General features: G+C 41.1%; 1 non-coding gene across 1 annotated transcript; it reads left to right on the top strand.

Annotated features, from left to right (window-relative positions):
- The first annotated feature begins 13,003 nt into the window (after positions 1 to 13,003).
- Positions 13,004 to 13,103, top strand: LOC125103455 (small nucleolar RNA U13). Its single transcript, XR_007128440.1, has one exon. It is a non-coding gene; the product is annotated as a small nucleolar RNA U13 (small nucleolar RNA).
- The last annotated feature ends 278 nt before the right edge of the window (positions 13,104 to 13,381 follow it).

The raw sequence follows: 13,381 nt of genomic DNA, 5'->3' as shown, positions 1-13,381 counted from the left end.
GATGGCATTGCTTGCCTAGGGTTGGGCTGAACCTCTCAAACAGATAGAGGTTCCATCCGCCTCATCCGTCCTTTGTCTTGGAATCACCTCTGTCTGTGTCTTGGGCATCCTCTGTACCTCTTCTTCCTGTTCTTATACTCTTATATTTTGTTCTCTCAATCTCTCTTGCCCTTGCGCTCTCTCTCTCTCTCTCTCAAATAAATAAATACTTTGTTTCACTTTTTTCACTGTTTCTCTTCCTTGATTGGTCATGTTTCTTACCTTTTGTTGCTTTGTATCCTTTCCTCTTCTTTCCTTGGTGGTTGAATGGATGTCTGTTCTCTTACAGCTCATCAAGGGTTCTGGGCTGGTAAGAGTACTCCCATGACTCTTCAGAAAGAAAAGAGATTTTGAAAGGAAGAAGCCAAACCTTATTGTGTCCCCAGAAGTTTCATATCCTTTATTTCATTTATTTTTTGTAACATCCATAATATGGTATATCACCCAAAGAAGCTAGGTTATGCTTCTGTAATAAACATCCCCAAAAATCTCAATGGCTTTTATGCAACAAAAATTTATTTATTGCTCCTACAGTATGAGTTAGCTGAGGCTCTACTCTTGAGTCATCATAGTCCTAACTCCAGGACCCAGGCTGACAGGGCAACCACTATCTAGAACATTGCCATTTACCATAAGTAGGAGGAGAGAATGTGAAAAAGCACCCACTAGCTTTTAAAACTTCCAAAGAGAAAAGGGTCGCCTGGCTGGCTCAGATGGAAGAGCATCTCCATCTCCGGGTTGTAAATTTGAGCCCTGCATTAGATGTAAAGATTACTTAAAAATTAAATCTTTTAAAAACTTCCACATAGATGAGACACATCTTAATTGGTCAGTCAGTTACATAGCCATGCTTGGGTTAATCGGTAAGATTATGGGGCGGCAAAATACAGTCTTCCTAGGAACCTGGAAGGAGAAAGAGATTCATCTGTCTGTGAACGGGCCTGATAAACACAGTGGATATTACTGTTCCCATTTTACAGAGGAAGTGGCTGAGGCTCCAGAAGTTTATGTGGTCTCTTCAAGAAGATTCAGAAAATGTCAGAGAGGGAGGCTGAACCCATGCCCTTGGTTTCTGAGACTCTGCTCTTCTCATTTCATTGGATTTTTAGCATGCTTAGACTTTTCTGCCACTTTCTACCAAATTTTTGGATGCTGCTGTGAAGTGTGGCTTGCTGGCAGGCCAGAACCAGGATGATAAGAAACCCCACTTTGCTCGCCAATCTCTGCATCACATCTGGTAAGGGCATCAGTATCTCTCCCCAAAGTGAGGTTTTTGGAGACTTCCATTTTCTAAGACAAAACCAAGTAGGTCACAAACCTTGCAGCACAGTCATTTGAAACCTTCAAGGCAAAACCAATCTATGGTGACAGAAGTAAGAATAGCAGTTATTTCAAAGAAGGGTATGAGGGGGAATGCTACATTTTGACTAGACAGTGGCTTAAGGAAATATTCTGGGATAACAGGGTGATGTTATGTTGAGATTGTGGTTAAATGAGTGAATATAAATGTAAAAAGTAATCATGCTGTACATAAAACTAGAACATGTTGCTGAACAGTCACATCTCAACAAAAGTAAGTGATAAAGAATACTTTTTGGTGCCTGGGTGGCCCAGTGGATTAGCATCTGCCTCCGGCGCAGGTCAGGATCCCAGGTTCCTCGGATCAAGTCCCAAGTCGGGATCCCTGCTCCATGGGGAGTCTGCTTCTCCCTCAGCCCCTCCTCCCATTCGTTCTCTCAATCTCTCTTGCCCTCACAACCCTCTCTCTCAAATAAATAAATATTTTTTTAAAAAGAGTACTTTTCATCAAATTTAAAAAAAAATTTATTGTGCCAAAGATTCTATTAAGAAAATGAAGAGACAGGGGCACCTGGGTGGCTCAGTGGGTTAAGCCTCTGCCTTCGGCTCAGGTCATGATCTCAGGATCCTGGGATCGAGCCCTGCATCGGGCTCTCTGCTCAGCGGCGAGCCTTCTTCCCTCTCTCTCTCTCTCTGCCTCTCTGCCTACTTGTGATCTTTGTCAAATAAATAAAATCTTAAAAAAAAAAAGAAAATAAAAAGACAATATAAAAAATAAAATAATAAAAAATATATAAATAATCAAAATAACTTTAAAAAAAAGAAAATGGAAAGACAAGAAATCAAGTAGAATATTTCCAAATCACATATCCAACAAAGGACGTTATCCAGAATATATAAAGAACTCTCAAAACTCAACAGCAAGAAAACAGACAACCCTATTTAAAAATAAGCAAAAATCCTTTTTTTTTTTAAAGATTTTATTTACCTATTTGACAGACAAGTAGGCAGAGAGGCAGGCAGAGACAGAGAGAGGAGGAAGCAGGCTCCCCACCGAGCAGAGAGCCCGATGCGGGGCTCGATTCCAGGACCCTGGGATCATGACCTGTGCCGAAGGCAGGGGCTTTAACCCACTGAGCCACCCAGGCGCCCCAAAAATAAGCAAAAGTCTTAAACAGACACTTCACTAAGAGAATATAAAGAAGGCAAATAAGCTCGACATTTGAAACCACGATGAATTACCAGTACAGATCTATTAGAGTAGCTACAGCAAAAAATATTGCAGAGCAATTCTGCTTCATTACCAATGGAATGCAAAGTCTACTCTAGGGTGCCTGGGTGGCTCAGTGGGTTAAGCCACTGCCTTCGGCTCAGGTCATGATCTCAGGGTCCTGGGATCGAGTCCCGCATCGGGCTCTCTGCTCGACAGGGAGCCTGCTTCCCTCTCTCCCTCTGCCTGCCTCTCTGTCTACTTGTGATCTCTCTCTGTCAAATAAATAATAAATAAAATCTTTAAAAAAAAACAAAAACAAAAACAAAGTCTACTCTAGAACATAGATTGGTAATTTCTTATAAAGTCGATTCACTTACCATATAACTCAACAATCCCCTATGTATTTACCTGAGAGAAATAAAAACATGTTCATACAAAAACGTGTACAGGAAATGTTCATAGCAGCTTTATTTATAATTACCCAAACCTGGGTTAAAATGAGTAAATGCATGACTTGGCATGTCCACACCATGGAATACTATCCAGGGCGCCTGGGTGGCTCAGTAATTAAGCATCTGGCTTTGGCTCAGGTCACGATCCCAGGGTCCTGGTTTCGAGGCCCATGTTGGGCTCCCTGCTTGGCGGGAAGCCTGCTTCTCCCTCTCCCACTCCCCCTGCTTGTGTTCCTTCTCTCTCTGTGTCTCTCTCTGTCAAATAAATAAATAAAATCTTTAAAAAAAAAAAAAAAGAATACTATCCAAAAAAAAAAAAAAAGAAACAAAATTATTGATACATGCAGCAACTTGAATGACTCTCAAAATTATTATGCTAGGTGAACCAATCTGATCTCAAAAGGTTACATGCTGCGACACCAGGTTGGTTCAGTTAGTGGGGCATAGGACTCTTGATCTCAAGGTTACCCACCTGTGAAAGGTGTAGAGATTACTTAAAAATAAACTCTTTTAGGGGCACCTGGGTGGCTCAGTCAGTTAAGCATCTTCCTTCAGCTCAAGTCATGATCCCAAGGTCCCAGGATAGAGCCCCATGATGACAAGTTTCCTGCTCAGCGGGGAGCCTGCTTCTCCCTCTCCCTCTGTTCCTCTCCCCTACAATCGATGCTCTCTCTAGAGTGCTCTTTCTCTCTCAAATAAATAAAATATTTTTTAAAAGGTTATATGCTACATTGTTCCATTTATGTGACATTTTTGAAAAGACAAACAATAGTCATGGAGAATAACTCAAACTAGCAAGAGATTTGTGGGAGATGGGAGGAAGGATGTGACTACAATGCAATAACAATGGATTTTTGAGGGGCAGTAAAACTGTTCTATATCTTGATTGTGGTGGTGATTACATGAATTTTTACACGTATTAAGATTCACAGAAATGTGGTTCCTAGATGCTTTCTTAACTTGGTTAAGCCTGTCAGCATTAACTCAGTTAAGCCTCTGACTCTTGGTTTTGGCTTAGGTTGTGATCTCACATTTTTGGAACTGACCCATGTCAGGCTCCATGCTGAGTATGGAGTCGGCTTCGGATTTCTCTCCCTCTGTTTCTCCCTTCTGCCAGCTTGCCCTTTCACTCTCTCAAATAAATAAATAAAATCTTTTAAGGGGCACCTGGGTGGCTCAGTCCCTCAAACAGCTGCCTTAGGCTCAGGTCATGATCCCAGACTCCAGGGATCAAGTCCAACATCCAGCTCCCTGCTCAGCAAGGTGTCTGCTTCTCCCCTTCCCTCTGCCCCGCTTCCTGCTCATGCTTTCCCTCACTCTCTCTCAAATAAATAAATAAATAAATAATCTTTTAAAAAATAAACAAATAAAATCTTTTCTTAAAAAGATTCATAGAGGGCGCCTGGGTGGCTCAGTGGTTTAAGCCGCTGCCTTCGGCTCAGGTCATGATCTCAGGGTTCTGGGATCGAGTCCCGCATCGGGCTCTCTGCTCAGCGGGGAGCCTGCTTTCCTCTCTCTCTCTCTCTGCCTGCCTCTCTGCCTGCTTGTGATCTCTGTCTGTCAAATAAATAAATAAAATCTTTAAAAAAAAAAAAAAGATTCATAGAGGGGCACCTGAGAGGCTCAGTGGGTTAAATCTTCTGCCTTTGGCTCAGGTCATGATCTCAGGGTCCTGAGATCAAGCCCAACATTGGGCTCTCTGCTCAGCAGGGAGCTTGCTTCCTCCTCTCTCTCTGCCTGCCTGCCTCTCTGCCTACTTGTGATCTCTATCTGTCAAATAAATAAATAAAATCTTAAAAAAAAAAAAAAAGATTCATAGATGGGGGGTACCTGGGTGGCTCAGTGGGTTTAAGCCTCTGCCTTCGGCTCAGGTCATGATCTGAGGGTCCTGGGATCGAGCCCCGCATCAGGCTCCCTGCTCGGCGGGAGGCCTGCTTCCTCCCCCTTCTCTGCCTGCTTGTGATCTCTCTCTGTCTGTCAAGTAAATAAATAAAATTGTTTTAAAAAATAAAATTTTACTGTATGTTAATTTTTCAATAACTTTTTAATTTTAAAAATCTTTTAAATTAAAAAGAAACCTTCTGGGGTACCTGGGTGGCTCAGTCGGTTAAGTATCTGCCTTTAGCTCAGATCATGATCCCAGGATTTTGGAATCAAGCCCCATATCAGGATCCATGCTCAGCGGTGACCTGTTTCTCCCTCTCCCTCTGCTGCTCTCCCTAGTTGTGCTTTCTCTCTCTCTCTCTCTGACAAATAAAATCTTGAAAGAAAGAAAGAAAGAAAGAGGAAGGAAGAAAAGGGTGCCTGCCTGGCTCAGTCAGTGGGGCATGTGACTCTTGATCTTGGGGTCATGAGTTCAAGCCCCATATAAATAAGTAAATAAACAAATACCTTCTAGCCCCTCAAATAGCAGAGGAGTCCTGAGGAGAGAGAGGCGTTGAAGAACTAAGTACCCTGGAAAAGGCACAACACCTTCCTCCACCTTAATCCCATACCTGACGCTGGGATTTTCCTCCCACCTACGCTTCACATTCTTCCTCCTTGTTGTCCTGCTGTATCAGTGTGATCCACACATCACCTCCTTTAGACTCCAAATCTAGGGGTCAAGGACTCAGTCGGCTTTGCTTACTTTTTTTCTTTTATCTTCTTCTTCTTCCCTTTTTTTTTTTTTAAGTAGCCTCCACACCCAGTGAGGGGCTTGAACTTACCACCCTAAGATCAGGGGTAATATGCTCTACCAGCTGAGCCAGCTAGGCACCCTCGCTTTGTTTACTTCTACATCCTAGTGCCCAGAGCTTAGGTACAAGGTGGGTAGAATGAAGGAATGTTCTACCACTAGCTCTGATTCATCTTGGTATACCACATAGCCTAGTCTATATTTAGCCTCTTTTCCAGCTGCACTGGATACACCACAGCTGGAAGGCATCACTGGTCCCCCTCTCATATCCCAGGCCTGGGTCATAAGCACCCTTCTTGGAAAGCGGAATTTCCATCTGAAGATACTAGGAATCTAAAGAGTTTATTGTTGCTGTCATTTTAATTTTTGAAGTACATTTTTATTATAAAAATAACATCTGTTCAATTTAAAAAAAAAACTCAGTAGAAAAACAACAAATAAGCAGACTCAATCCTACTTCTGAGAAGTCACCACTGTTACTGGTTCGTTCTCTATCTAGAAACATTTGTGTGTATGTCTATATACACATAACAGGTAAGAATGAATTGACCACAGCTCTTGGGGCACAGGTAATGTCTTATATCTTTATAGACTCACTTATATCAAGTCTGGCTTTAGCCCTGACCGACAGAGATTAGAATTCTAGAGTCTAATAGTTTTCAGACTGCCCCCTTGGCCATCCTGAGTAAACATAGTAGACTCTCCTGCTCTGACCATGGTGGTCAGCGCTGCCTTGCTCCTTGTCCAGGTCTGTGGGGGCCGTTAGAAATCAAGTCACTCATTTAAGCCTGGGCAGATCCTAATCACCCATGCATGACACCAACAAACCAGGAACGGGGGAAAAAACAAAAATAAAAACTTTGGAAATAATTTTATATTTGAGAAGAAGGAGGAAGAAAAGCAGGAGAAGCAGATGGGGAGAGAGAAGGAGAACATGAAAGCAGTCACATACTAGGAAATATCATAAATCTATAGTACATCCTTAAGTTATTTTGGTTTCATATAGCTCTCTTATTTTTAATTATATGTGGGGGAGCACTGTAAAAATTTAGTGCTTCCTTGCAGTCTTGATCTGGCCTTTCCTGGGGGCCGGGGACATTTGCCGAGGCTCTGAAAATGTCCTATCCGAAGCACCCCAGCCCAGCTCTCATGGACCTTGGCAGCCAGTTCCATCCAAGGGGCTGCTTTGGAAGAGGCCTAGACCTACCTCCACATGTTCTAGAGAAGCTGCATCCCCTATCTTCTCTCTGAGTTCCTAGAAGTCTAAGAGTCAACCAAAGTGTAGGCTACTGTCTCCACACCCTCCCCTCTCGGACCAGACATCCAGTACCTTGCAAAACTAAAGCCTACTTTGGGATGGATTTCCTTTAGAATCCCACTCAGACTGATTCTTTCCTTTCCTTCTAAAATACACAAAAATCCTTATACCTAAAGGAGCTAGAAAAAGAAGAACAAACAAAACCTAAACCCAGCAAAAGGAAGGAAATAATAAAGATTAAAGCAGAAATAAATGATAGAGACTTAAAAACAAAAACAATAGGTCAGATCAATGAAACCAGGAGCTGGTTCTTTGAAGAGATGAACAACATTGGTAAATTTCTAGCCATTCAAAACAGAAAAAGGAAAAGAAAAGAAAAAAAGAAGGAGTAGGGGTAGAGGACCTAAATAAAGAAAACCACTGATGAAATAGGAGAAATAACAACTAACACTAACAAATAATATTAATAACTAACAAATTATAATTAACTAACAAATAGTTAAATAACAAATAATAAGTAACAAATAATAACTAAAACAGAAATATAAACAATGGTAACAGAATATTATGAAAACCTATATGCCAACAAATTTGACAACTTAGCAGAAATGTATAAATTCCTAGAAGCATATAATCTACCAAAACTAAAGCAGGAAGAAATAAAAATTTTGAACTGACCAATTACCAGCAAAGAAATTGAATAAATAATCAAAAAACTTCCCCAAAACAATGTCCAGGACCAGATGGCTTCGTAGGCGAATTCTACCAAGGTCTTAAAGAGAGTTCATAACTATTCTTCTCAAACTCTTCCAAGAAATAGAGGAGGAAGGAGAACTTCCAAATTCATTCTATGAGACCAGCATCACCCTGATACCAAAAGCAGATAAACACACCACACAGAAAAAGAGAACTACAGGTCAATATCTCTCATGAATATAGATGTAAAAATGAAGGAAAAATTAGCAAATTAAATCCAACAATGCATTTTAAAAAATCATACACCACCATCCGGTGGGATTTATTCCCAGGATGCAAGGGTGGTTCAATATTTGCAAACATGTTATATTATATCAATAAGAGAAAGAACAAAAACCATATGGCCATTTCAATAGATGCAAAAAACAAAAAGCATTAAACAAAGTACAACATCCATTCATGATAAAAAAAAAAATTCTCTGAAAAGTAGATCTAGAGGGAACATACCTCAACATAATAAATAAAGGCTTTATATGAAAAACCTACAACTGAAATCATACTCAATGGTGAAAAACTGAGAGCTTTTCCCTTGCAGTCAGAAACAAGACAGGGATATCCACTCTTAACACTGTTATTTGACATAGAATTAGAAGTCCTAGTGTCAGCAATCATACTACATAAATAAAAGGCATCCAAATAGTAAAGAAGAAGTAAAACTCTCCCTATTTGCAGATGACATGATACTATATGTAGAAAACCCTAACTACTCCACCACAAAACTACTAGAACTGATAAATGAATTCAGTAAAGTCGTAGGATACATAATTAATGTACAGAAATCTGTTGCATTCCTATACATTAATAATAAAGCAACAGAAAGTGAAATTAACAAAACAGTCTGGTTTACAATTGCACCAAAAACAATAAAATATCTAGGAATAAATTTAACCAAATAGGCGAAAGACCTATACTCTGAAATTATAAAACACTGATGAGAGAAATTCAAGACAATGCAAAGAAATGGAAAGACATTCCATGCTCATGTGTTAGAACAAATAATGTTAAAAATATCTATACTACCCAGGGGTGCCTGGGTGGCTCAGTCTGTTAAGCATCTGATTTGTGATTTCAGCTCAGGTCATGATCTCAGGGTTCGAGATTGAGCCCTGTGTTGAGTCCCAGGTTGGTCTCCCTGCTCAGTGGGGAGCCTGTTTCTCTCCCTCTTCTTCTCCCTCTTCCTCTGCCCCTTTCCCTGCTCTCTTGCTCTCTTTCTTTCTCTCTCTCTCTCTCAAATAAATGAAATAAAATATATTTTAAATTGTCTATACTACGTAAAGTAACCTACAGATTTAATGCAATCCTTATTGAAATACCAATAGTATTTTTCACAGATCTAGAAGAAGCAATCCCAAAATCTGTTTGGAAGCACAAAAGACTCTGAACAGCCAAAGCAATTTTGAGAAAGAAAAACAAAACTGGAGGTATCACAATTTCAGATGTCGAGTTATATTACAAAGTGGTAGTAATTAAAACAGTATGGTGGGACGCCTGGGTGGCTCAGTTGGTTAAGCAGCTGCCTTCAGCTCAGGTCATGATCCCAGCGTCCTGGGATCGAGTCCCACATCGGGCTCCTTGCTCGGCAGGGAGCCTGCTTCTCCCTCTGCCTCTGCCTGCCATTCTGTCTGCCTGTGCTCGCTCTCTCTCCCTCTCTCTCTCTGACAAATAAATAAATAAAATCTTAAAAAAAAAAAAACAGTATGGTATTGGCATAAAAATAGATCAATGGACTAGAAGAGAAGCCCCAGAAATAAACCCACAATTATATGGTCAATAAATCTTCAACAAAGGAAGAAAGACTATCTATTGGGGGAAAAGTCTCTTCAACAAATAGTGTGGGAAAACTGGATACCTACCATGCAAAAGAATCAAACTGGACCACTTCCTTTCCTTTTCTTTTTTTTTCTTAAGATTTTGCTTGTTTATTTGACAAAGAGAGAGGGGGGAGAGAGCAAGCATAAGCAGGGGGAGTGGCAGAGGGAGAGAGAGAAGGCTTCCCACTGAGCAGGGAGATCCATGAGATCCCAGGACTCTGGGATCAGGACCTGAACCAAAGGCAGACACTTAACTGACTGAGCTACTCAGGTGCCCCCAGACCACTTTTTTTCACCACACACAAAAGTAAATTCAAAATGGATTAAAGACCTAAATGTGAGACAGGAAACCATCAAAATCCTAGAACAGAACATAAGTAGTAATTTCTCTCACATCAGTCACAGCAACATTTTTCTATACACATACATCTCCTGAGGCAAGGGAAATAAAAATAAAAATAAACTATTGGGACTACATTTGAATAAAAAGTTTCTGCACAGTGAAACAATCAATCAACAAAACTAAAAGGCAACCTACTGAATGAGTAGAAGGTATTTGCAAATGATGTCTGATAAAGAGTTAGTATCTAAAATATGTAAAGAACTGATACTACTCAACAGTGAAAAATAAGTAATCCGATTAAAGCAGGCAGAAGACATGAACATCCAGGGCCTCCTGGTGGCTCAGTTGGTTAAGCATCTGCTTTCAGCTCAGGTCGTGGTCTCAGGGTCCTGTGATCAAGACCCACATGGGCTCCCTACTCTTTGGGGAGCCTGCTTCTCCCCCTCCCTCTGCCTGCTGCTCCCCTTGCTTGTGCTCACATGCTCTCTCTCTCTCTCTCTCTGTGTCAAATAAATAAATAAATCTTAAAAAAAAAAAAACAAAGAAGACATCCAGATGGCCAACAGACATATAAAAAGATGCTCAATGTCACTCATTATCAGGGAAATGCAAATCCGAACTACAATGAGATAACACCTCACACCCATCAGAATGGCTAAAATAAAAAACACAAGAAACAACAAGTGTTGGCAAGGATGCAGATAAAAAGGGACCCTCTTGCACTGTTGGTACAAATGCAAACTCGTGCAGCCATTGTGGAAAACAGTATGGAATTTCCTTAAAGAGTTAAAAATGGAACTACCCTTGGTTCCAGTACCACACTACTGGGTATTTACCCAAAAATACAAAAACACGAATTCAAAGAAATACATTCATCCCTGTGTTTCTTGCAGCATTATTTATAATAACCAAATTATGGACACAGCCCAGATGTTCCATTGATAAATCAATGTACAAAGAAGAGGTTGTGCATATATATACACAATGGAATATTATTCAGTCATAAAAAAGAACAAAATCTCACTATTTGCAATGACAGGGATAGAAATAGAGTATTACACTAAGTCAGCCTGAAAAATACAAATACCATATGATCTCATTCATGTGAGGAATGTAAGAAACAGCAAACAACCAAAGGAAGGAAAAAAAGGGAAAGAGAGAGGGACAAACCAAGAAACAGACTCTTAATTATAGAAAACAAACTGATGGTTACCAGAAGGGAGGTAGGTGGGGGGGATAGGCGAGATAGAGGGTGGGGATTAAAGGGTACACTTGCCATGATGAAAAAAATACAAATAAAATAAAAATAAGAAATAAATAAATAATAAAACACACTCAAAAAAGCCAAACTCCTCAAGGGGCTGGGAAACCCACAACTTCAAGGAAACAAAGTCCTGGCTATGCAGAGGTGGGAGAGGAGAACGCTTTCATTCTTTTTTTATCCTTAATAGATTGTTACAATAAATTCACAATGAATTGTCCTGCCACACACATACTCTTTTGAATTTGATCCTTAGAATATGATGCCTTTTGGGAAAGTGAATTCGTGTTTTTGTATTTTTGGGTAAATACCCAGTAGTGTGGAAAATCAGTAAGAATCATTTATGAAGGGGCACATGGGTGGCTCCATCAGTTAAGCCTCTGCCTTCAGCTCAGGTCATGATCCCAAGGTTCTCGGATCAAGTCCCGCATCAGGCTCCCTGATCAGCAGGGAACCTGCTTCTCCCTCTCCCTCTGCCTGCCGCTCCTCCTGCATGCGCGCACTCTCTCTCTTTCTCTGCCAAATATATAAACAAAATCTTTTAAAAAATATTTCAGTCCAGCGGCGCCTGGGTGGCTCACTCAGTTAAACGGCTGCCTTTGGCTCAGGTCATGATCCCAGGGTCCTGGGATCAAGCCCCACATCAGGCTCCCTGTTCCCTCTCCCTCTGCCTGCCACTCTGCTTACTTGTGCTCTTTATGTCTCTGTTGAATAAATAATAAAAATCTTTTAAAATTTTTTCAGTCCAATTTAGACAACAAAATGCATACACGACTATCTGAGAAACTATTTGAGAACAACTCAAGCCAATGAATATTTATGGAGCATCTACTAAAAAAGTTAACAGTTTCTCATAACCTGCTAGGAGCCAGGCTCTGCAATAACCTGGGAATACTGCAACCAAGCAGAGAGGCCCCCTGCCGTAGGGAGCTCAGAAGGACAGACATGAAAAATACAGGAATGAGGTAGTAACTCTTACAAAAGGGGGAGCACCGGCTGCCACAGGAATGGAGAGCCAGAGGACAAAACACAGGATGGGGTATCAGGGAAGGCCTCCCTCAGAAATAGACATTTAAACTGAGACTTAAGAGTAACCAAAATACAAAGACATCTGAGCTGGCAGAGGAGGGAAACTGAGTTTACGGCTTCCTAGGCAAGGGAGAGCCATGTCCCCCCAGAAATAAGTTCAGCGGTCTCTCCAAGCAGAAATTGAAAGGGCAAGATGTAGGTCCAAAAGGGGGAAACCAATAAAGGAGGACTGAGTTCGAGTCTCTGGCTCCAGTGGGGGTTGTACACTCTACTTTGTAATCAGTCCTCTTCAGGTCTCGGTTCTCAAAAAGGCAAGCAGCTCTCAAAGAGATCCAAGACAGGGACTGTGATATCTTGGGGGACTCAGAGCCAAAGAAGGCAAAACCATATCTATTTGCTCCAAGGCTAGATAGATTTTTCCTTACAAAAGCTAAAAATGGGAATAGGACAGGCAGAGAAAGAAAGGAAGGTGATGGAGGGATCAGAGCTGCAGAGAATGGAGCAAGTTCAAGGAACCAAGAGAGACTAGAGATACAGAAGCATGGAAGCAGAGAGGGTAGGGGCTTAGACAAAGCTGGTAAAGCAGGCTGGGTTAAGAAGGGTTTGGTAGACCATGTGCTGTGAATGTGATTGTGTGCCCCCAAGATTCATCTGTTGAAGCCCTAAACTCCAATGTGACTATATTTGGAGATAGGGATGAGGTCTGAAGAATGGGCCCCTAATTTGATGGGGTTTGTATCCTTATAAAAGGAGGAGAAGATACAAGGGATCTCTGTCTTCTCATGTACACACAGAGAAAAGGCCATATTTTCATATGTCCCAAGGGGGACAGTGGCCACCTACAAGTCAAAAGAAGAGGTCTCTGATCCTTTTGTGGTTCGTAAGAATGACGGTTGGGTGTTCATGCCATTGTGTGACATGTGCCTTTCCGAAACCTTATTACAACCTTGGCAACCTGCCTGATGTGGGAAAAAAAAGAAGAGGCCTCAGAATTAAACCTCATTGCTGACACCTTGATCTTGGACTTCCAACCCTCAGAACTGTGAGAAATTTCTGTTGTTTAAGCCACCCAGTCTGAGGTATTTTGTTATAAACTAATATGCCACATTGGGAATTTTGAACTAAAAACTCAATGGGGCTTTTTTTTTTTTTTAAGATTTATTTAGTTATGGGGTGCCTGGGTGGCTCAGTGGGTAAAGCCTCTGCCTTTGGCTCAGGTCATGATCTCAGGGTCCTGGGATCG

The sequence above is a fragment of the Lutra lutra genome, chromosome 6 (genome assembly GCF_902655055.1).
Source record: "Lutra lutra chromosome 6, mLutLut1.2, whole genome shotgun sequence".
Lineage (NCBI taxonomy): Eukaryota > Metazoa > Chordata > Mammalia > Carnivora > Mustelidae > Lutra > Lutra lutra.
Note: the sequence above shows the minus strand (reverse complement) of the source record. Positions and strands in the feature narration are given on the sequence as shown.